Source organism: Cebus imitator, unplaced genomic scaffold, assembly GCF_001604975.1.
Source record: "Cebus imitator isolate Cc_AM_T3 unplaced genomic scaffold, Cebus_imitator-1.0 Scaffold157, whole genome shotgun sequence".
NCBI lineage: Eukaryota > Metazoa > Chordata > Mammalia > Primates > Cebidae > Cebus > Cebus imitator.
The window spans coordinates 1918398-1943740 of NW_016107472.1; the positions used below are offsets into that span (position 1 = coordinate 1918398).

General features: G+C 37.6%; 1 protein-coding gene across 3 annotated transcripts in view; it reads right to left on the minus strand.

Annotated features, from left to right (window-relative positions):
- Positions 1 to 25343, minus strand: part of LOC108314578 (limbic system associated membrane protein) — a 637397-nt gene that overhangs the window by 345041 nt on the left and 267013 nt on the right. The gene's annotated exons all lie outside the window — the stretch shown is intronic.

Here is a 25343-nt window from a genome sequence, read left to right on the forward strand (position 1 = left end):
TCAACCATTGTGGAAGACAGTGTGGCGATTCCTCAAGGACCTAGAAATAGAAATTCCATTTGACCCAGCAATCCCATTACTGGGTATATATCCATAGGATTATAAATTGTTCTGTTATAAGGACACATGCACATGAATGTTCATTGCAGCACTGTTTACAATAGCAAAGACTTGGAACCATCCCAAATGCCCATCAATGAAAGACTGGACAGGGAAAATGTGGCACATATACACCATGGAATACTATGCAGCTATAAAGAATGAGTTTGTGTCCTTTGTGGGGACATGGATGAACCTGGAAACCATCATTCTCAGCAAGCTGACACAAGAACAGAAAATCAAACCTGCATGCTCTCACTCAAAGGTAGGTGTTGAACAATGAGAACACATGGACACAGGGAAGGGAGCATGACACACTGGGGTCTGTGGAGGGGAACTAAGGGAGGGATGGGGTGGGCTGGGGAGTTAGGGAGGGATAACATGGGGAGAAATGCCAGATATAGGTGATGGGGAGGAGGGCAGCAAACCACATTGCCATGTTTGTACCTATGCAACAATCTTGCATGTTCTTCACATGTACCCTAAAACACAATAAAATATATATTAAAAAAATAAAAAGAACCAAGACTTCCAAACACTATTCTGGAAGTTTGTGCCATCTTTAAATATTTTTCCTTTATTACATCTAGTTCTTGATTTGCTTGTTCTACAAAAATGTGCGCTATTATTTTTTTTTCCGAGATGAAGTCTCACATTGTTGCCCAGGCTGGAGTGCAGTGGCGTGATCTCGGCTCACTACAACCTCCACCTCCCAGGTTCAAGTGATTCTCCTGCCTCAGCCTCCCAAGAAGCTGAGACTACAGGCACATAACACCACGCCAAGCTAACTTTGTACTGTTAATAGAGACAGGGTTTCATCATGTTGGCCAGGATAGTCTCCATGTCTTTACCTCATGATCTGCCCACCACGGACTCCCAAAGTGCTGGAATCACAGGTGTGAGCCACTGTGCCCAGCTGTGCTTTTTTTTTTTCTTTTTTTAAATTCATGAGGAATGTTATCCAATTTGCACTTGTTCTCTGAGAGATTAATTAAAATAATAGCAACAACAACAGAAGCAAGAAAGGACAGGGGATTGTATTTCATTCATTAATTATTTGTTCATACAAGTTGATCATTTAGTGGATGTCCTTTTAGAAAAAATAGTCATTTTGCAGGCCTGGTTAATACTTACATAATGTCACACAGGGGACTCCTGCTCACCTTCTCTGGATTATGATTACTAGTAAAGAGCTCAAATTAGCAGAGTGAGCAGCAATTCAAGAAATTTACCTTTGTTTTCCTGTATTTGGAAGCAAAAACTCCCCCATGTTGCTGCAACATAAAGGATATTTGTTCTATTACCTTTATAGTCATATCCAATAACAAGTAAAAGTTGTTTGGGAGCACAAACCAGTGATCAAGAAGTAGAGAAGTAGATACCAAACCCGTAATAAGTTCAAGACAGTTTCTTGCACTGTGGGAAATTCATAGATATATAAGTTCCAGTGAATTAATGACACCAGAAGCTAATGATAAGCCATCCAACATCTTTGTTCCATGTAACCTCAGACTAAATCTAGTTGCTTTTTAAAACGCATCTGTCAGAGTAATTTAACATGTGATTGGTAAACAGAGAGAGGCCTATTCTAGATTCAGAATAAATTAGTAACAATATTGAACAATAGTCCTCACTACGTTTCAAAAGAACGTCAGTAGTTTGCATTTAACAAACTACTGATTTTGGACAACAGCACCTACTCTCTGCTATCTGCAATCACAGAAGTCAATAGAGAAAATGGCACAGGGTATGAAAAGACTAGTTATAATAGAAGGCCCATGCTATGCTGGGGCACAGAACAACTGATTGCATAAGATCCATCTATTCAGCCTTTAATGAGCTGTTGTTAGCGCTTCGTTCAACTTTCCACTAGTCACCAATTATGTTTACAGTTAGCAGTTTGAGTACATATTTACTTCTCTAGAGAGTGGGTTCATGTGCAAAATTGTGGTGAACAGATCACAGTATGTCCCTCATGCCCTCAATGTACAGACTCCAGGAGACTGCAGTACAGATTTTCACTAGAAAAAAGAGAAAGAAAAAAAGAAGGAAAAACAATACAGGAAAGAGGGCTGGAAAGCAGGGCAGAGTGGAGGGTGTGCACTGCCTTTGCTGTCCCTAACAGGAAATTACAAATACAAAAGGCTTGCCCTGTGACTAAAGAAGCATTTGTTCCCGACCATTAAACCTGGCTTGCTCACCAGAAGGATTTTACAGTCCCTTTGACCATGTTGAAAATTTGAGGATGGAGATAATCCCTATCACTCCTGTTTTTGTTGGTTTGCAAAACCATTTGAGAGATTGAACCTAGGGCATTTGTCAGCGAGGTCTAATGCACGTTTTGCTCTCTTTCAATGGGTATTCAGCGGATTGCAGATCTATAAAAATTCTACTTAGTTTTTTGCCTATTTTCTGATCTATGGGGGCTGGGCAGCTCAGCATTATCTGCAAGGTGCCAGCTATTGCTATAACAGACAACATTCAATGGTTCATTTATCTGAATACGTACTGTTACTTGGCAAGATCTCAAGGAAGGAGACTTTGTTGTAATGGTGATGTAGTTCTTTTTTGATGGAGCTCTTGAATAAATATCTTTCAAAAAAGGCTCTATGAGTGACTGGAAGCATTTTTTATACACATACTGACTTCAGCAGCTGAGAGATATATGAACACCCCTTGTATATCCTTACTCCTACCAAAAAATACATATTGTTGAAACAGCAAATATCTAACTATAGCATTGAATATTACTTAGGGTATGTAAGTAAAAAGCAATGACTATATTTATTAATCTGATTGCAAATAACATGTTCAGTTATTAGATGACTTACAGAATGTGGGACAGAAAGTACAAAGCTGATTCAAAAGTATGTGGACTTCATGAAAGCCATTTAGTGTGTTTTAATTAGTAAATTATATTCTTCTGACCTCATGAATATTACAATTTAGTACACTTGCTTTTCACAGCAGGGGCCTGAGTTTAATCATCACTTTCATTTAAACCAACACAAGAAACCAAGGCCTAGGGTTTTTTGCTTTAATTCCTAAAGTAGAAATAGATCTTTATTCATAAAATAGCTATTCTCCCCTCTCATGGATCTCAGCTAGTGTTAAATAATTGTCTCTAACACCTTTGCCTATTGATTTAAACATCATCAGACATTTGGTTTAAAGAAACAGAAGTTTCAGAATAGGGATTACTATTGTGGCATTTTTCACAATAAATGTGTGCTTTAGGTAAAATCATTCAAATATCAACTGCACAGCAGCAGAAAGAAAAGTGAAAATGATGTTTCTATTTTCAATAATAAAGGGCTGGCCAGAGAAAAGCTAGAGTGGGAAAAAAGAGTTGAAGTCTGAATGGGGCTGAGGGCCAAGGAAGAGTTTGGTAAGTGATGTGCAGTGACAGGAAGAGCCTAGTAAGTGATGTGCAGTGACAGGAAGAGTCAGGGTTACTAAGATGCAGTGAAACAAGAAGCACAGCTGTTTACCTGAAGGTCTGGAAAATGCCCTCTGAGAGGACAAGCCATTTTAACTTGACCCTAAAATGTTACCAGCAAGTTTTAAAATAGTAAACATAACATTACGAGGATGTAACAGTATAATAAAAACTAATTTAGAAAGAAGAGAAACCTGCTGACTAGACAAAAATCTAAATAGCCAAATATAGAAATGTAATTTCACTATTTTAGCATATGCAAAGTAAAGTACCTTTGGCTAATAATAATAGTGTTCATAGGTAGTGCCTGACTGGATCTGTTTTAAGAATTGGATGGGACATTTCACAGAATCTCAGATGAGGGAGGGAAGATAGCCAATCCCTGTTTTCCGTTCTGAACTTGTGCCGATAGAACTGTTTGCCACAGCCCATTTTAAACCCTATATTTCAAAATCCATTCTTATATTAAGCAAAGGTAAACCCTTATGATACACAGTAGAAATTCAAAGTCATTGACATGAAGAATCTTACATTTCAATGAGGAAAACAGAAAAGTGTTAGAATTTATGATCGTGAGAGAAATATGCACAGAGTACCCCAAGTTACATACAAGGAGCATATATTTATCTCAATCTTAGTAGATGTGGAAAGGACAGAATAAGAAGGGGCTTTCTGGGAATGACAACATGTGAGCCGAGCTTTTTAAGAATGTGGAGAGGTATACCCAGTACAAGAAGCAGGAATGAGTGTCCCAAGCAAGGGAAATAATATTTTCAGAGGCCTAGAAATTGGAGGGAGATTGTTGTGGTGAGTGAACATATAATGTACTATAACTCTAAATAGGGAGGCCAGATACCCTTTTCTCCTGTAAATGCTTCTGCTGTTTAAGTACAAAAATATCTATTATGCCCCTTCCATGCATTAGTTCCTTCTCTTTCCTCAAGTTGCTAAGAACTGGAGGTAGGACTGGGGTGGGGGAGAAGCAGGGAAATCTGACATTTCTATTGAAACCTGAGAGAACACGGTATTTGCATGTCGCTGGACTTGCCTGTAAAGACCAAACTCCAGAAACGTGACCAACTTTCCTCAAAGGAGCAGGTCCTCAAGTCTCTGTCACTTCTTCATTATGAAGCAGTCCAGAGAACCCCCTGTGCACCCCACTCCACAAGCTCTGGTAGCCACTTGCTTCTCAATACACGAAGAGGGTTGACTAGGCACATGTTTCTTTTTAAATGAGGCACCCAAAAGTAACACAAGACTCTAGCCACAATGAGACCAGCAATTAGTTGTGGAACAAAACAATAAGAATGTATTTATATTTGTCTCCAATGTTTACTTTTTAAGTTTTAAATTTATCTGATCTATCTGGTCTTGACCTCAGGCCTACCTAACTTATTCCTTACCTCCAATATAAGCAAATTCTTCCATACTAAGATTGTTTTATTCCTGCTTCTGATCAGGTCTGACATAAATGCTTGAGGCATATGTTATTATTTTCGTTTTATGTTTTGAAAGTTGTAAATTCCAAGATATGTTGGGGCTTTTTCTCATCCCTAGTCTTGCAATACCCTATGTTATTAATAGACAGAAAACACACTGAGGGCATACTATGTGCCAGGCACCCTTCTAAGTGCTTTCCATGTACAAACACATTCATTCCTGACAATCACCTAAAATTTATCTGCAATTGGTACCCACATTTTAATATCTAAAAAATAGTTTTAAAGCTTAGGAATGCACAGAATGTCACACAGCTAGTCAGTAGTGGAACATCCAAGCAATCTGGTTTCACAGCCTGCCCTGCTAACCATGACACTACACTGCCTCGGCCATTTGTTATACTGCAGTTAAGTGTACTAAATGGAGTTTGTGTAATTTAGAAAGGCTATTCATTTGTTCTCTCCAGCTGGGACATTTACTGTAACAATTAATTAACAAATATTTAATGAGCAACATCTATGTGCTGGACTCATAGATACATAGGGAGAGAAATCACAAGGCCGATGTTTTCATGCAGATTAAATTCTTATGGCAGTAACTGAAATGAAGGAAGGTCATTTGAGTTGGGATCTATAGGAGATTCAAAGCTCATTAGAGCCATTGTATACAAAACAGGTAAATAAGATACAAATAAAATTTGTTATAAATATGTACACATACAACTTATCTAACGTTATAAACAGACCAGTAGACAAGTGAGAACTAAAGTCAGGTCTCTATTTTACTACATTATTACTTATGCACTATGAAGAACACAAACAATGTCTTGATTAAAGAAGAGCTTCTGTGTATGGTCTCAGCTATACAAATATATAAATAAATACTCAAAAGAAGATTAGAAGTGTCAAAAAGTAAGCTTAGATGTTTACTTTTCTATATTTAAATAATTGTTAAAAACTCTCTTATCCTCTCAAAAATACGTATATTAATATACTATTAGAATTAAAGTATTAACTGAAAAAATATCTGCCTCAAAAAAGAAAAACAACTGAATGTTTACGAACACTATATATGCCATTACAAAATTAGTTCAAATTTGTCTTCATGCCGTACTCAAGTTCCTCTAAAGTTGAAGCCCTTCTATTATCTTTTGGCTCACTCCAGACCCTCCGAGAAATGCAAAGGGATTTTTCAAACTACACCTACGTGACATCCATGATTCAAGCTGACTGTAGGAAAATGAGAGTGATTCCATATTTAGGAGCTCAGCTTTGCAGGGCTTCTCCTGAATAATGGTTTTAAATTATGCCACATGCTATGGAGAGCTTGCTTTTTCTTAAGAAAAGATGACTTATCAAACTGTGCTATCTCTTTAGCGAATTGACTAGGCAAAAGAACTCCACAAGGATGAAAATAGCTTTGGGACTGAGAAGGCCACACATATCTCCTAATAATGATTCTAGTGTTTAAGGACGAAGAAGAAGATCAACTAGGAACCCTCATTCTCCCATTTTACTAAACACTACAGTCTACTTTCGCAACTTCAATGTAGCAGTGTATATAATTATTACTTTTGTATAGATAGAATGATTGTATATAAAACTTACAGTGAATTTAATTGAGAACAACAAGGACTTTTATGGGATGGTAACCACTATGTGTTCACAAATTCGTAGAAAACTATGGGTGTCCTCTTATTTAAATAAGAATTGGCTTTAGAACAATTAGTTTGTCTCTCACTTTTTGTTTAGGATTCAGAAATTGTTCCTGGGGGAAGGTACAGTCTACTTTGTAACCTTTTAATTCAATCTTGTGAAAAAAATTTAAATATAGTCTTAACTCTTTGGCTTTCAACTTAAGCTTTGCTTAAATTATAAAATCTACAGTACTTAGCAACTACTCATTTGTTGCCTTAGCTAATGAGACGTAATAGATTTCCTAGGTAAGAGAAAGTAGAAAAAGGTAAATTTTATGTAAAAATTACTTTATATACAATTATTGTAAAAATATTTGGTTTTAGGGCATCAAAACCAACCAAGCAACTCTAGCTCTAGTGAACTAAGCTTTCTAAATCTGTATTTATTTATTCAAAAAAATTGACAGTCGGGCCGGGCGCGGTGGCTCAAGCCTGTAATCCCAGCACTTTGGGAGGCCGAGGCGGGTGGATCACGAGGTCAAGAGATCGAGACCGTCCTGGTCAACATGGTGAAACCCCGTCTCTACTAAAACTATAAAAAATTAGCTGGGCATGGTGGTGCGTGCCTGTAATCCCAGCTACTCAGGAGGCTGAGGCAGGAGAATTGCCTGAACCCAGGAGGCGGAGGTTGCGGTGAGCCGAGATTGCGCCATTGCACTCCAGCCTGGGTAATAAGAGCGAAACTCCGTCTCAAAAAAAAAAAAAAAAATGACAGTCTCACAAAATAGTTTATATGGAATATTTTGTAACAATAGCCAATGTTGCATAAGCAACGTGAAAGTTATCCTGAGCCTATGTAGCTCATGGAGTGGTTGTGAGGATTAACAGAGTTGCTGCAAGTAAAGCGCTTTCTTGCTGTTTTGTGATACATTTTTAGACAATAAAGCAATATGCTAAGAGAAATGTGATTCAGAATGATGATGATGGATATCGTCAGGATGATTATCAATCACAGATATCTATTGACCTATCTTGAGGAGCTGCAAGACCAAAGATTTAATTACACTCATTATGCTACTTGGTACATTATGTTCCTTTTCTAACTTAGAAAAACATTTTTAATAACAAAGGTTGGAATACAAATAATATTCCCATAAACTTTAATTTACCTTAAGCAAAATCAGTTGCCCAAGATTTAATGTGAGCTCTGAAAATCCATTTTCCATAATAAGATACAATAATGCTTTTAAAACTCAAATGGAATACTCTAACCCACCGATTAAACATTTCACAGCTTGCCCTTGGTTGTAGGTTAATGCTCTAAGATTTTACTGGGTTCTACAATGCCCTGGCTAGTCTGTAACCTCAGTTCTTCAGTCTCATCTAATGGCATTCTCTCCCTCCCACCTGCATGCAGCCCCACTGGGCTCCTCTTAGCTTTTCAAACATACCTTGTTCCCTTTCTTATTCAAGGCCTTCACACATATCCTTCCCCCATCCCTACTCATTTTGCTTAGTCATTTTATTGATAACCTCAAAGAGGTCTCCAAAGTAGATATGAGCATTCTTTGAGGAATGTGAGACAATTCCTTTGGGGTCTGGAATAAAATTAGAGCTTTTATTTGCTTACTTTCACCTGAACTATGCTTTAAAGATACTGAAATAGCCATTGGCAGGAGTATTTACAATTTATGCATAAACATAACATAACCATATTTGGAGTATATTGTATAAAAAACATTTGTAATTCACTGCCCCAGATCTCAGTTCAACTGTCATTTCTTCATGAATGTCTTTTTTTTTTTTTTTAAATGTCAGACCAAGAGAAAAACTCACCTTGTAGACCCACATAAAACCAGACACTTCTGGGAAGCATTATGCTAGTTATAATCTTACATTTATTTCTGAGACTATTTGATTAATGTCAGTTCTTATTCATTGAACTCTCTCATGATGGCAGGTATTGCGGTCTATCTGTTTTTTGAGATGGAGTTTCAATCTTGTTGCCCAGGCTGGAGTGCAAAGGCACAATCTTGACTCACTGCAACCTCCGCCTCCTGGGTTCAAGAGATCCTCCTGCCTCATTCTCCAGAGTAGCTGGGATTACAGGCATGAGCCACCTGGTTAATTTTTGCATTTTTAGTAGAGGTGGGGTTTCACCATGTTGCCTAAGCTGTTCTCAAACTCCTGACCTCAGGTGATCCACCCACCTTGGCCTCCAAATATGCTGGTATTACAGGTGTGAGCTGCACCCAGCCCTATTTTTGATCATGTTTTAGCTTCATAATACCTAGCATATTGCCTGACTTACCACAAGTACTTTTTAAGTATTTAATGAGAGGTGCTTATGAGGGGTGTGTGTGTGTGTGTCTATAAATCATATTTACACATATACACACACATATATGCATATAAAAATTAGCTAAGATGAAAGCTCTGTAAGTGGAGATTTGCATTTTTTCCTTCTATATTTCTAACCAAAGCACTTTTTCCATTTCTCTAGTTCCTTTTCCATTGATTTCAGTTGACTCTCTTTGTGTCATATGTTTATTTGCCACAGATGTGTTAGGACAAAGCTCAAATATCAGCTGGGTCCATGATGCCCACAGTAATTGCAAAACTGTTTGCTGTAAAACAGATTAAGAGGCCCTACTCAGCAAGCAGTGAGCCAAGTTCTTCCCTGGTCGCTTCAGGAACATGTGGCAGGGCTCTGTAATGTGATGGATAACATATGAAGTGCAAGGGGCCGCCCATATGCTGCTGCAATTTTCCTGTACAGGATGTGCTCTTTGGACTTAATAATGGTGATTTAGGACACTGGTGAAAATTCCAGTTCTCTTTAGATCTCATTCAGAGTACCCAGGCAGGGGGTTGCAAACGTATAATCCTACACTGTAGGAAAGGAAATGAAAGAAAGGAAAAAAGACCTCCAGGACTGACTTATATTAGAACTGATCAGATCAGCTTGTACTACCTGTTACAGAAAGGAACAGATAGCACTGCTGAAATCCTAACGTTGAGTAAAATGCCGAAAGTCACATAAAATGCTTTTAATTTGGGGTAGGGCCAGAGGAAGGAATGTTACTTACTCCTATCTGAACACTTATTGATACATATAACCAACAATAAAATTAACAAAACACGTGCTTGGGATTAGGGAAGAATGACATGGTGAACAGCAGTGTACATAGGAAGATGCCTGGATTTCAGTGGACAGAAAGTGTGGTGTGATGGGGATACTGCTACTAAATGCTATGAATTAAGTCAGGCTTTATTGATAGGAAAAACTGGTTCAACGTGCTACATTTCTTATGTATCTCAATACTACATTCAACAGTATAACAATCTTCTTTTACACAGTGACTAAACACAGAATGCTACATTTAAAAAATGTTGCAAGCAAACCAAAAACTTTTTAGAAGAGAAGGACCAGTATGATGAGATGACACAATACGATACCCAAAATAAAATGGTTAACAAAAAAGCAAATCATAATCAGGATATAATCACAGGAAAAGAAGTCTGTGGAGAAATGTGGTTGGTTATTTCAAGTAGAAAAATGTGTTGTGTGAAAGGAATATCAGGTAGAGAATTAGGCATATTCTTTAGATCCTTAACGAGCAGCACTGGGACCCATGGATAGAGGCTTCCAAGATGAGTTTAACTTCAAGAAAGGAAAGATATTCTTAGGACTCTGATGACTGAGTAGGCAGTCTCAGGAAGGAGGTTATATGTGGAGCACTGGAGGTGATCAATCTTAGCCCAGATTAGTGGTTTTCAAATCCTTCGGATTGTCAGAATCACCTGGGAGAGCTTAACCAAACCCAGACCCAAGTCCCAGGGCGGTTCTAATGACTAGGCAAGTTGTGGAGTCCCAGTGCTAGATGATCAAGCAGGGAGGGGAAGTTGATTTCTAAGAGTCCCTTTCTCACTGAGACCTGATTCTATCTTTCTCTATAACTTATAGGGATAGTAATATTAAAAGTACTGAAAAAAGGAAGAGGGGCATCTCTGAAGTTAAAAAGGATTTCAGTGAAAAATTTTAGTTTCCTCAGGTGCTCCTATGTTCATTGCTTTATTCTCTGGCTATATTCTCTAATGCTGTAATCATTGGTAATAAGGAGGAATAAATATCCTTGTTAGTCACTTCAGCCACATCATGTGGTAATTACTCTCCTTGAAAGAATTACATTTTAACTCCAAAATACATGGCAAAAACATATTTCAAGAAAACAAAGAAGGAAGAAAACATAAATAGAAAAGAACTATTTTAAATAAGATATATTATATACTTAGAATATCCTGGAAACATATAGCCTTCCAAGATTGAACCAGGAAAAAATTAGATCCTGAACATACCAATAATGACTTTTGAAACTGGACAAGTAATAAAAAGCCTACCAACCAGAAAAAGCTTATGGACCAGATGGATTCACAGCCAAATTCTACTAGATGTATAAAGGTACTATTCCTACTGAAACCATTCCAAAAAATTGAAGAGGAAGGACTCCTCCCTATCTCATTCTGTGAGACTAGTGTTATCCTGTTACCAAAACCTGGCAGAGACACAACAAAAAAAGAAAACTTCAGGTCAATATTCTTAATGGACATAGATGCAAAAATTCTCAACAAAATACTAGCAAACCAAATCCAGCAGCACATCAAAAGGCTAATCCACCACATTCAAGTAGATTTTATTTTTGGGATGCAAATTTGGTTCAACATATACAAATCAGTAAATGTGATTCATCATAAAAACGGAACTAAAAACAAAAAAATAATCGTCTTAATAGATGTAGAAAAGGCTTTTGTTAAGTCAACATCCCTTCATGTTAAAAACCCTCAACAAACTAGGCATTGAAGGAACATACTTCAAAATAAGAGCCATCTATGACAAACTCATAGCCAACACTACATTGAATAGACAAAAGTTTAAAGCAACACCTTTGAAAACCAGAACAAGAGACAGATGCCCTCTCTTTTCACTCCTGTTCAACCTAGTACTGTAAGTCCTTCTTAGAGCCATCAGGCAAGAGAAAGAAGCAAAAGGCATCCAAATAGGAATTCAAGTATCTTTGTTTGCAGATGATATGATTCTGTACCCAGAAAACCACATAGTCTCTGCCCAAAGGTTCTTTGATCAGATAAACAATTTCAGCAAAGTTTCAGGATACAAAATTAATGTATATAAATCATCAGGAGCATATCTATATACCAGCAACATCCAAGCTGAGAGACAAATCAAGAACACAATTCCATTCACAATAGCTACAAAAGGAATAAAATATCTAGAAATAGAGCTAACCAGGGAAGTGAAAGATCTCTACAAACAATTACAAAGCTCTACTCAGAGGAATCAGAGATGAAACACACATATGGAAAAACATTTCATGCTTATGGAGGAGAAGGATCAATATGGTTAAAATGGTTGTACTGCCAGAAGCAAATTAGATTCAGTGCTATTCCTATCGAACCACCAATGACATTCTTCACAGCATTAGAAAAATACTATTTTAAAATTCATGGGAACCAAAAAAGGAGCCCAAATAGCCAAGGCAATCATAAGCAAAGAAACAAACAAACAAAGCTGGAGGCATCATGTGTTCTTCAACAAAGTCAACAAAAACAAGCAATGAGTACAGGAATCCCTATCCAATAAATGGGGATGGTATTCAATAAATGGAGCAGAAGATTGAAACCAGACCCCTTCTTTATGCCATATACAAAAATAAACTCAGGACAAATTTGAGAGTTAAATATAAAACCTAAAAACTATAAAAATCCTTGAAGACAACCTAAGAAATACCATTCGGAACATAGCACGTTGGAGAGATTTCCTAGAAGGCACCAAAAGTAAATTGCAACAAAACAAAAATTGACAAATGAGATCTAATTAAACTAAAAAGCTTTGTGGGACATAAGCAACTATCAACAGAGTAAACAGACAACCTATAGAATGGGAGGAAATATTTGCAAAGTACGCATCTGATAAAGATTTGATATCCAGAATCCATAAGAAACTTAGACAAATTAAAAAGCAAAACCAACCCCATTAAAAAGTGGGCAAAGGACATGAACAGATACTTTTTAAAATAAGACATAGATGTGGCCGAAAAGCAAATGAAGAAAAGCTCAATATCACTGATTGTTAGAGAAATGCGAATAAAAACCATGACGTAACATCTCCCATCAGTCAGAATGGCTATTTTAAAAAGTCAAAAAATAATAGATGCTGGCGAGCTTGCAAAGAAAAAGGAACACTTATATACTGCTGGTGGGAGTATAAATTAGTTCAGTCATTGTGGAAAGTAGTTTGGTGATTTTTCAAATAACTTAGAACTATCATTATTGGATATACACATAAAGGACTGTAAGTCATTCTACTGTAAAGACACATGCATTCTTATGTTTACTCTAGCACTGTTCACAACAGCAAAATCGTGAAGCAACAGAAATGCCCAACAATGACAGAGTGGTTACAGAAAATGTGGTACATATACATCATGGAATACTACAAAGCCATAAAAAATAATTAGATCATGTTTTTTTGCAGCAACATAGATGGAGCCTCAGGCCATTATCCTAAGCTAACTAACACAGGACAGAAAAAAAAATACTGCATGTTTTCATTTATGAGAGCTAAACATTGAGTACGTTGGACACAAATAAGGAACAACGACACTGGGGCCTACTGGAGGGTAGAGGGTGGGAGAAAGGTGGTAATTGAAAAGATACTGGCTGGGCACAGTGACTGAAGTCTGTAATCCCAGCACTTTGGGAGGCCAAGGCAGGTAAATCACTTGAGGTTAGGAGTTTGAGGCCAGTCTGACCAACATGGTGAAACCCCATCTCTATGAAAAATGCAAAAATAGTCAGGTATGGCTGTTCACACCTGTAATCCCAGCTACTTGGGAGGCGGAGGCAGGAAAATCACTTGAACCTTGAAGACGAGCTTTCAGTGAGCCTAGATTGTGCCACTGTACTCCAAGAGTGAAACCCTGTCTCAGGAGGAAGGAAGGAAGGAGGGAAGGACGGACTACCTATTGGATACTATGCTTATATGCTTACTAGCTGGGTGACAAAATGTTCAGTACAACCAAACACCTGTGACACGCAATTTACTCATATTACAAATCTGCAAATATACCCCTGAACCTAAAATTGAAAATAAAATATATTTGGAATATATTTGGCAACATTTGGTGACTGGTATGTGAATGTGTAATGGATATGAGGACATACTCTATGAAGCATTCTGAAACTTCATTGCACATAAAGAACATTTAAGTTTGTTTGCATGTGTATTTTAAGGCTATACCTTAGAGATTCTGATTTAGTAGGTCTTGAATGAGGCCCGAAATCTGCATTTTTGAATAAGCAGAAGGAGTAGTTCTATACACTGAATTGAGAAAAATAATGCTTTATATTGCTTTGCAATAAAATGTTCTGCAATGATGGAAATGTTCTACAAATGTGCAATTCAATGAGGTAGTCTCCAGCCACATGGGGCTATTTCATACTTAAAAAGTAGCTAGCACAAGTGAAGACCTGAGTTTTCAATTTTATTTATTTTAATTATTTTAAGTAGTCACATGTGGCTAGTAGCTTCCACATTATAGAGTTTAGTTTTAGAATATACTGTACTTTGGTGACAAGGAGCATGAAACGTTTTTTGCACTGTACCCACCACAGTGAGGATGCAAGAGATGCTATACATATCTTCAGAATAGCATGAAATAACATTTTCTGCAGAATGTTTCCATCCAATCCAAGAGTGAATATAGCAGTATGATTTTACATTAGTATTCAGAATTATCAGAGTAAACATGTTTATTCCTATACTAGTCTGTAAATAGCCAGTAATATTATAGTCATAGTGAGAACTAAATGGGCCATCTGTGGTTAACTTCATTTGTTTGTACTTGAAATGACTGAATACTGAGCAGTGGGTATGCCATTAGATGATGTGGCAGCCTCACCAGTTAGCTCTATGACTGTTCTGCCTGTGGCTGATCAGATCAGGTACATAAGCCTGGACTAGGTGTTAGAAATGGCTCGGTTGAAAAGAGCTCCCCAGATCCACTGGCCTCTTTGCTATAAGCAAACACTAGGAATGCTAACTGTCAAGAAAGTTACAACAGAAGAAATTGAGATTCCAAACTGTCTACAGATGGGCTTAGCGCCAAGAAATATTCTAAATCAAAGAGTATCGTATCAATGTGTAGAATCCACACACCAAAAAAACCTGACACAGCAATTCTTCTTCCAAAAAAAAAAAAAAGTTGGATTCCTATGTCAGGCTTAGCAGAAATAAAAAGGCTCCTATTTATTGGATCTGTGCAGAGAAGCATTTAGATAGAAAAGCTAGAAAATGCATACTCAAAAACATACACATATACACATAGACTAAATAGATGGAGGTTGGCAGGCAAGGGTGGGGAATAGTGGATTTGGATGCCGAAATGAGAGTGCATAATCATGTCAAAATAACTCACCCCTAAGCAGAAAAGAAAATGAAAGGGAAGTAGGGCAGAAAAGAAAGAACATTAATGGATCCACCGCCTCCTTTGCCCCTAGAGACAAAGGTTCTTTCTGCACATTCACATTAGCATTTTGGCATATGAAAATGAATGCTAGTGCTAGCCTATAATAAATTACTGCTCTCCAAACTAAAATCTTAGACAAGCGTATGTGGCTGGTAATAAGTGGTCTTGAAGAATTGTTTTCAGAAATTATGTGTTTGGCAGTACACATGCCTTGTGCATGGTTTGGTGTTGGTGAAATTCCATATCCGGCACAGCTGGTGAAGTTGCCTGGTACCTGGGAGAAACTCCCCTAGAAAACCAGTTCTGGCCAGAAAACAGGAAGAGGGATGGATTCTGGAACCAACACTTCTAAATCTTTTTTTCATGATAGGATATGGTTAGGACTCAGCATACACATTTGTTTCTTAAGACTCACTTTGTTATCAGAGTTGGGAAACTATTCCCTATTAAAATGTTTCATTAAGCTGTCCTCTACATGTTACTTTTACAAACACAACTTTGTTTTTCTGTGGGTACAGGGGTGTGTGTGTGTGTGTGTGTGTGTGTGTGTATGTGTATGTTTTATATGTGTGTGTATAATATAGTGGCTTTTTACTGATTCTCTCTCTATATGTATACACACACACACACACATATATACGTAAAGTATGAAAGCAAAGTGTGTAAGAGTGTGTGTATATACATACATATTGTATACACGCACACACTCAAACACGCACTTTGCTTTCCAAGGCAGTAATGCTCCTAGATATCCCAGCCTTGATAAATATCTGTGACCCACAGTTCTGGCAGAAATTGTAGCCTTTGTTCTCCCTCTCAAGGTGCTCCTTGATGGGATCAATTGTGGTTGCCATGGTTTGGCTTTCAGCCTACATGTTCTCTCATCCCCGGACCTGTAGCTTACTATCCTCACTAGGAACAGTAGAACGCACATGGGAAAGAGAGGAAAGAGCAAAATGAAAGTAATTTTTTTAATGATCACACATACATACTTCACAGTTTTCAGAATGCTTTTGCATTTGGAAATAAGGATCATACACGCATCTTGAGGAATCTCTGAGTTATCCAGACAGATTCATAGCTGAGGTTAAAGTTTGCTAGAAAAATGTTTTATGTATTACTGATTTTTGTTTTGTATTTTAACATTGTACCTACTAAATTATCAGCTTGAGCTGGGTCCTTTGAATCATGAATATGCAAATATTTGTACAAATATTGGGTACTAGTGCTTTTTAATCCAAACATGTACCATGCTTCTTAAATCCCTGTCCTATTTACTGATTGGAAATGCAGTTAGCAAGAAGCATCTCGTTTCCAGAGTCAGATTATTTAACACTCACCAATGCACTATTAGGATGGATAGAGCAACAGAGTCTGCTTAAAACTTTTGAAATTGTGCAAAAGTGGCAATCATTCTTCCTTTTCATTCCTGACTCCATCATGCAAGAGTTGTGCCAGATACTAAAGAAAATGAGTGAGGAAAAGTAGAGGTTTCTATTAGGTTAGTGCAAACGTATTTGCAAAAACTGCAGTTTTGTATTTGCAGTTTTTGCAAATATGTTTGCACTAACATAAATGAAGATAAGAGTGTGAAGAATAAGCTGTTTAGGAAGTAATCTTGTTTCACTGAAATCAACATAGGGTCACTAATTCAACCATATATATATATATATATATATATACACACACACACACACACATATATATAGTTGGAATACACACACACATACATATACACTCTCAAGTAGCTAGATGCTACTTGAGAATGGAAAATACATCATCTTCATGCTTATATCTGAAGTAACAAGGAGGGGTTCTGAAACAGAGACACTCCAACTATATAGTTGTATAGTGTAAGCGTCAACAAGATGATGTATTTTCCATTCTCAAGTAGCACCTAGCTTAGCAAGGCTGATGACCAGGAAACAATGTCAGTGCCAATACATGGTGTTGGGGGAGCATGAAGGAGCCATGCTAACTAGTACTGAGGTATCAGCAAAAGGCTTCCTATAGAAAAAGAACTAAACTTGTCTATTATTTATGAGCTAGATTATCTTTATCAGGTTACCTGCCTCTCTGAGCCTGACTCCTCACTTGTAACTTTTTTCCAGATCCCCACAGCTCAAAGGCTCCAAGATACTTGATGTAAACATTTGCTGAATTTGTCCTCCCCATATTAATCACTCAGTGCTTCACCCAGGTGGTATAGATAGTATATCTGAGAATACCATGCTCTTAGTTTGAAATTTTGCTTTTCTAGCATGTATACCAAGTCTCGCTTCCTTCACCCTTTGGCTGCAGGAAGGAGCTGATCTCAGATGTTTGGGCTTGGCTGTGGGCAGTCACTGCTGACCTCTCCCCAGACACAGTCCAGCTCTACACTGCAGTTGTGCCCCCATCACGGCAGCTTTCTCCTCTTGTGTTAAATCAATATTTTATGACATCTACAAGGGAAAGCTGTAAATTTAATTTCGTCCCCTGCAGTGCAATTCCTATCTTGTTTGCTGGCAACATAATGAATGTGTTTGCCCTCCAGACCACCCACCCAGTGGAGCGATTGGAGAATAAAGAAAGAGAAAATAGCAAAACACAATGAGGTAGATAGATTAAAACTTGGTTAATCAGAAGCTTAGCTATAGATAGGCAGATGTTTGTTGTGTATAAATACACACACACACACACACACACACACACACACACACACACACAATTTCTTTTCGGAAATCCACGAAAGAGGAAATGATAATTAAGGAAAATTTAGGATCTATCTCTGCTTTGAAAATTAAGGATGGTCCAGTTAGATTGTGTTTAATTATGAGAGAAATGTGACCAGGGCAGGCTAGTCTTAATGGGTTAGTTTTTCTCTACCCCACAGGCCTCATCTGCTGTCACTCCCCTCTTGTTTTTAATGCTGCAAACATGCCAAGCTTCTTATCACCAGGGGCCTGCATGGCTGAGCCCTGGAATATCGCTCCCTAGTTCTCTGCATAATTGGCTTCTTCTCATCTTAGAGGTCTCAGTTCCTTTCCCACCCCATTCAGGGTGTCCTGATCCCTTTAGCTCTGTTGCATGATCTCAAAAGCCCTTATCGCCATCTGAAGACATCATATGTGTGTGCATGCATGTATTTCCTTGTTCTTTATATGTTTATATGTTTGTTGCAATGGATGATGATAATTTTGGTGGGCTAGGGAACTTGTCTATTTTATCCCCCATTTAGCCCCAGTGATTACCATAATACCTATCATGTCATTGCTCAATTACATGCTGAATCAATGAATGAATGATTGACATAGTAAATACTCAGAAGGGAAAACTTTCAGCAGCCTTCTGCCATTAGAACAATACCCCAATTTATCTCCTCACAACTGCTCTCTCTGGAGTACTTGCCATGTGCCAGGCACAGTTCTAAGTGCTTTGCGTACTAACATATTTAGTCCTTACACAAAATTAAGGAGCCAGGTACTATTATGATGTCTATTTTTTAGATGAGAAAACTGAGGCACAGAAATCTTCAGTGACTTGTCTGTGTTCACAAAGTTAACAGTAGTAGAACCAGCCATTGGATCCAGGCAGTCTGGCTCCACAGTCTATGATCCTAGGAATTATTCTACACTAGCTCTCAATTTGCAGCACTGTTATAAGCAATTGCAAGCACTCAGCACTGAAACAACAATGCCATTTTGTTATTCCTGTGTGTGCTTGTGTATATATGCATGTATATGTGCACATACATATGTATGCATTTTTTACAATTGCATTGGACCATAGGCTTAAAAAATATATAGTCATTGTATCCAGAAAAAATCCAGTGTATACCTTTAGAATCCATCGGCAGAATCCTGTTACCTGATGTCACGTCATCAAACCTATCCTGCTAACAACTTTTAAATCTAAAATTTAAAATTAAAAAAAATTTTTAATAGTGTTTTGGGTACAGGAGGTTTTTGGCTACATAGATAAGCTCTTTAGCAGTTAACAGTGATATCTGAGATTTTAGTGCACCTGTCATCCAAGCAGTGTATACTGTATCCAATATACAGTCTTTTAGCCCTTATGCCCCTTCCAACCTTCCCGCCTAGAGTCCTCAAAGTCCATTATACCATTCTTATGCCTTTGCATCCTCATATCCAGCTCACGATTTATGCAGTTGTATTGCACATGAGTGAAGACATATTTCTTCATAGCATTATTTGGACTGAGAGCTTATTATACAAATCCACTCATCAAAAAGGATAGAGGAAAAGATGTGAGTGTGTAGACACAATGAAGCTAATCAAAATGAGAAAGGATACAGGATCTTATAAAGATGTAGCTGGCCTTTATATCTGATCTATATACAGCTCTCTGATTGTCTATCTACCCATTTATCCATCCATCTGTTCATTCATCCATTCTTCTATCCATCTATCTGTCCTTTCATCCATCTCTTGAATTCCTGTCATGGACCAATCACTATGTAAGTGATGTAAGCAGAGAATGTAAGTCACCAAGGCAGATACTGCCTCTGCCCCCATGGAGAAACATTTTGGCATGCACTGTTCTCAACACCTCTCAGCCCACACTGCTTATATACAACATAGTACGCATAATAATATAGCGTTATTATGCAAAGCCAATTCAGAAACAGGGCAGAGATAAACCTGTGTGTGAATATAAAGACTGAAAGCTGAGCAGGAACCGAGGCACAGCCATCAAGAGGAGAATCACTTGGTAAGGGGTGAAAGGGCAGTGAGAGCAAAGGAGCAACTACGAAGCCAGGGGATGAAAGAAAAGGAAGGGACCCATGGAAGAGTAGAATTGAAGAAAGAAAACCAACTGTCTCAACAGACTCAAAAGGTGAGTCCCGTGTTTCTAGGATAGATAGGACTGTCCATCTTAAAGTATTTTTTAAAAAGTATTTCAAGATCTATTGGTGGAAATAAACAAGTTGTTCGGATTATTCCTTTTTCTGAAGAATATGAAGAGCTCCGCCAGCCCATCACCGCTGTGTTTGTTTTAGGAAAGACATATTGAAAGTTATTATTATTATTTACTGACCAATGGATCTGTCAGGTATAAGAGATGATATCCCTGGAGAGGAGCTCTCTCTGTGCCATGGGGGGAGGCAGAACTATAGCTGCATTTCCTAAGAATCAAAGAACATTCATTTACATTTGAAACAAGAGAGAAAAAAAATACCATCATTTTATTGTCAGTTTTGTTCCAATCAGTCCACCCCTTGCCATGACTGCCAAGTTGTCCTTTGATAGAAACTCATCCCACAGATAGGATGTAAAATTTTAATGAGATTATTTTGATGTTTACAACCTCTAAGAATGTCCCCCAAAAGTCTTGTGGAGAAACGCATTTCCTTCTGCTCTTTCTCAGCATGTATCTGCTTCCTAACTTACAGAGTTCTGACACAGATTGGTTTGAATATCCCTGGCTATGCAATAGGTGTTTGCTCCCATGGTGTGAGTTGACAGGGTGCAGGACAGCCTCAGTGACCTGAACATCTTCCCCACTGATACCAACAATTCCACCATTAGTGATTAATACTTTAGGATAAATCAAGGAGCTATTATGGATTAAGTACTTTGGGAGGCTGAGTCAGGAGGATCACTTGAGGCCAGGATTTTCAGATTAGCCTGGGCAACATAGCGAGACTCTGTTTCTACAAAAAATTAAAAAAAAAAAAAAACCACTAACTGTATGTGATGCCACATGGCTGTAGTCCTAGCTACATGAGAAGCTGAGGTGGAGGATCCCCTGAGTCCAGGAGTTCCATTTACCCGGAGCTTGATCACACCACTCCATTCCAGCCTGAGTGACAGAGTGAGATCCTGTCTCTCATAATAATAAATAAATCAACAGCTCTATTCTCTACTGTTGGGAGTCAGGATAAGGCACACAGGGGAAAAATAGCAAGGAACACCAAAACCTAAATTGCTTTTCTCCCAAAATGGCTGTAGTGAATCTAGCAGTAGAACAATTGTGTTTAAGTATCTGTTACTGTTTCCTAGTCCACATCCTGACCAGAGAAAAAAATGGGGAAATAGGCTTAGGAAATGGATGCATACACGTGCTAAGGTATTCATCATGGGTTAAGCTTCCAGAGCCTGTTCCCTCTCATTCACACTGTTCTTCCTTTCTGATTCTCATTATGAAGAATGTAGCAGTGAACAATACACAACCATATGAGTGTGTCCAGAAGGTCCAAAGCCCAGCAATGCCAACAGAAGAATCCCAATTCCTCACATAGAAAGCCATCACTGTTTATAAGGAAGGCCTTCCAAAAATTAAACTCATAAATTCTTCATTTTAAAATCACACCCTCCAAAGACAACCTTATTTTCTTAAACCCATTTCATTCTTTGTAGAAACAGAATTATTGCATTTTTCAGCTGGAAATATTTTTTAAATCTAGTTGATTTTTCTCACCACTCATGCTGTTGATTACTGACAGTGAGTCTTGTGGAAATAGATTCACCCATTTTTGATGCCGGCATTCAGTAAACTTTTAAAACAAATGGACATGAGTGTGGGGAAGGCTTGTGCCTCTTGTTACAGGCTGTAAACTCCAATGATAGGCACTAAGAATTTCCAGCCAATTAACAAGCTTAACCCTCACCTACGATAAAGTGTAATGAGACAGCCAGCCAGCTTTCTTGATAATCTTTAATCTATATATTGTTCTTGCCTGTGTACTTTGCTTTAGTGTTTAGATTTTAAGATGCCAACATTTTTTAAGTTCCTCTTCAATAAGGCAATGTGGTACAAGCATGTATATATAAGATTAGACAAAACTAAATAAAATTCAATTTGGAAATTTTTTTCCAATCTGCATACAAAGCAAGAAAAAAGTAACAAGGAAGTCACAATGTCTATCAATTGCCTTGACTTGTCTTATGAGCCAATCAGAGGAATCCAGTATTTTTGATTTAATCTAATTGCTTAGCGGTGTAAGATAGCAGAATATATATAATATACTTACTTTGTGGCTACTCTTTGAAAATCTAACAACTGAAAACATCCATATTTTATAATTACATTTCCTATGATAAAAATTAGAATTTGCTTTGTGTAACAGACACTGGATAAAACAGTTATTATGAAATTATGTTTATCATTGGGAAAATAGACATACTTGTGCAGAGTGTTTAAGAACATGTATTCTAACATCTAGCATACCAGCCTCTGTAATTGACTTGCTATATGATTGTGGTTAATCAGTTAACTTTTATAACCCTCAGTCTGGATAGGGGTAAAATAAAACAGGTTTTAGGTTGGAAGGTTATATAAGACACTACATGTAGCACACTTGCTACGTGAGAAGCAGTGAAATTAGCATTCAGTATATTAATAACTAGTTGGATGATTTTGGCTATAAAAGAAGAGAACATCCTGACTCAAACCGATTTATACAATAAGGACTTTTATTATCTCACATAATAAGAAGTACACAAGTTGGGCAGGCTCCAGAGTGGCGTGTCTGACCATTACTTTGCCATCTCTGTGGTTCCTGGCTCTTCCTTCCCTATTCTTTCAATCCTGAGATGCAAGAAAACTGAGAAATTTTTAACAGTTTATTTTCCTCATTTCTCATGGACAAGAATTGGATTGTATGCAGGTTAATAAGGCGGTAAAATCATGAAAACTGGAATCAGATGACTTGAGTTTGAATTCCAGCATTGTGCCTCATAGCTGTTTAATGTTGGGCTTTGCTTTATTTCTCTGTGCTTCAAATTCCTTATCTATAAATGGAGGTCATAATATTGCATTTCCACATTGGATTGTTGTGATGATTACATGGGTTAATACAAATCATGTGCTTAGAACAGTAGATGGCATATAGAAAACGTTTAACAAGCATTTGATTTTTAAATTCTAAGCCAGTTGCTAAGAAGGGAAATAGGATTACTATTATTGGTTTACATTAATACGACTATATTAGCTGGAGATAAGATCACATTTCATTAAATCATGCAGGAATATAGAAATCTAACAAGAAAATTGAGTTATATTGAATAGGAAACCAAGTCTGACCACTACACTCAAAGTATTATGACTCTTATTCCTGTTCCTATTATCTTAGTAACATCCTCACGTTACCTTCCCAAATAACAATTAAATAACTGAACTGTAGGTGGCCCTACCTGATATTTTTTAAATATGTGAATTCGAACCATGAACATATTTTTGCCAGCAAGTATCTGGACCAAAAACAACAACAACAACAACAACAAAACCAGCAAAGCACAACTTCTTATCGCCCATAATATCAATAAAATAGGATTTTATTTTAGCCTTGAGTCATTTTTGAATCCCAAGAATCCAGAGCTTCTGGGCCCTTCTGTCCTCTGAGGAACCATCATCCATGGGACCCTAGTAAGGTGAGGTTTTGATAAAAGGAAACTATAAGAGATTGGAGTATAAGGAGCAGGTGGAGAAGAGAGGATCAAATTCTAGACAGGAGCAAAAGAGACCATTTATTTATCTCTATCTCTTTGAAATTCAAATAGTGACCAGTTCATTGTGGTACCCCTCAAAAATGACTGATCGATAAAAGGAAGACTGAATAGGCATACATGGATCCTATGTGAAGTGAGCATCCATTCACTCAAAAACTTTTAATTTACATACAATAAAATTACTTCTTTTAGGGCACACTTTTATTGGTTTTGATGAATGCAGAGTCATGTAACCACCAACACTATAAAAACGGAATAATTTTATCGACCTTCTCCCAAAAGGCTAAATAATTAAATTAATGTAATGAATGAATATCAATTGAGCTTCTATAGCATGTCAGGTACTAACTGTCTACGTATGGATTAATGGTTAAAAAAATATGACTTCTGGCCATGTGACAATTATAGCTAATTGTTTATATGTTCACAGCCATCCATAATCTGACAGCAAAAAGGGTTAAAATTATACCAGAATTAGTAAGAAGTAAAACTGGATCAATTTTATTATTTTAAGGCTTTCCTTTCCTTTTTTAATTTGTTTGTTTGTTTGCTTGAAAGCTCTTAAGTTCTTTTGACCTAATTGTGAGTGTCTCTCACTTTTTCTGGAGGTAAGAATATCTGGAATTTCTTTTTTTTTTTTTTTTTTGAGACGGAGTTTTACTCATGTTACCCAGGCTGGAGTGCAATGGTGCGATATTGACTCACCGCAACCTCCGCCTCCCGGGTTCAGGCAATTCTCCTGCCTCAGCCTCCTGAGTAACTGGGATTACAGGCATGCACCACCATGCCCAGCTAATGTTTTGTATTTTTAGTAGAGACGGGGTTTCACCATGTTGACCAGGATGGTCTCGATCTCTTGACCTCGTGATCCACCCGCCTCGGCCTCCCAAAGTGCTGGGATTACAGGCGTGAGCCACCGCGCCCGGCCTGGAATTTCTTACTGTGGCTTCCCAAGCAACTATTTTTTTTTGCTTTAGCCTGTGATAGAGCATAAAAAAATGCAGTAGGGATAAAGGCAACTTCAGAACTAGATATAAGAGCATTTGAAAACTCCCAAGAAAGATGGTAGCAATGTTATTGAGAGGATATGGGATAGAAATATAAGCAGCTAGCTTCTCTCAATTATTCCCTCAAGAAGGCGTGCTTTCAGAATCATTAATGTAATGGATGTTTTGTGTCATGAATCAAGCTTTGCTTGATAACCTAAAAGTAAGGGTTGGTTCACTTATATTGGCATGGTTGAGTGAAGTGTTTCTTCCTCCTCTTCACAACAGGAAGCATAACAGTTTCCACATCAATAATGACTATTGGGAAGGTGGGAGATAAATGATCAAATGAGAAAAAAAAAAAAAGAGTCCCACCTTCTCAAATCAGACACAAAGAGCTGAGCAAATTGTTAATAGTGCTGTCCACTAAATTCCCCAAAATCTTAATATCTACTTATTTTGACACACATGAATGTTATGTTAGCTAAAAGAATCAGGTGAGTGTTCTTGCTGTGGTAAAAATCCTTTATGGTTATGGGTATCTTGCACATCCCTGCAATCTTAGCACAAAAACAGAGCTGAGTACAGGACTGGCATTCAATAAATGTTGGTTGAATAAGTGACACAAAAGGAGGCAGGTTAGCTGTCCTGGATGCAAGCATAGACCTCTTATAACAAAGCAAACCTCTATTTGGGTAAATCCCACTACATTTTTTTTTTAATGTCTTCATCCAAATATTGGTG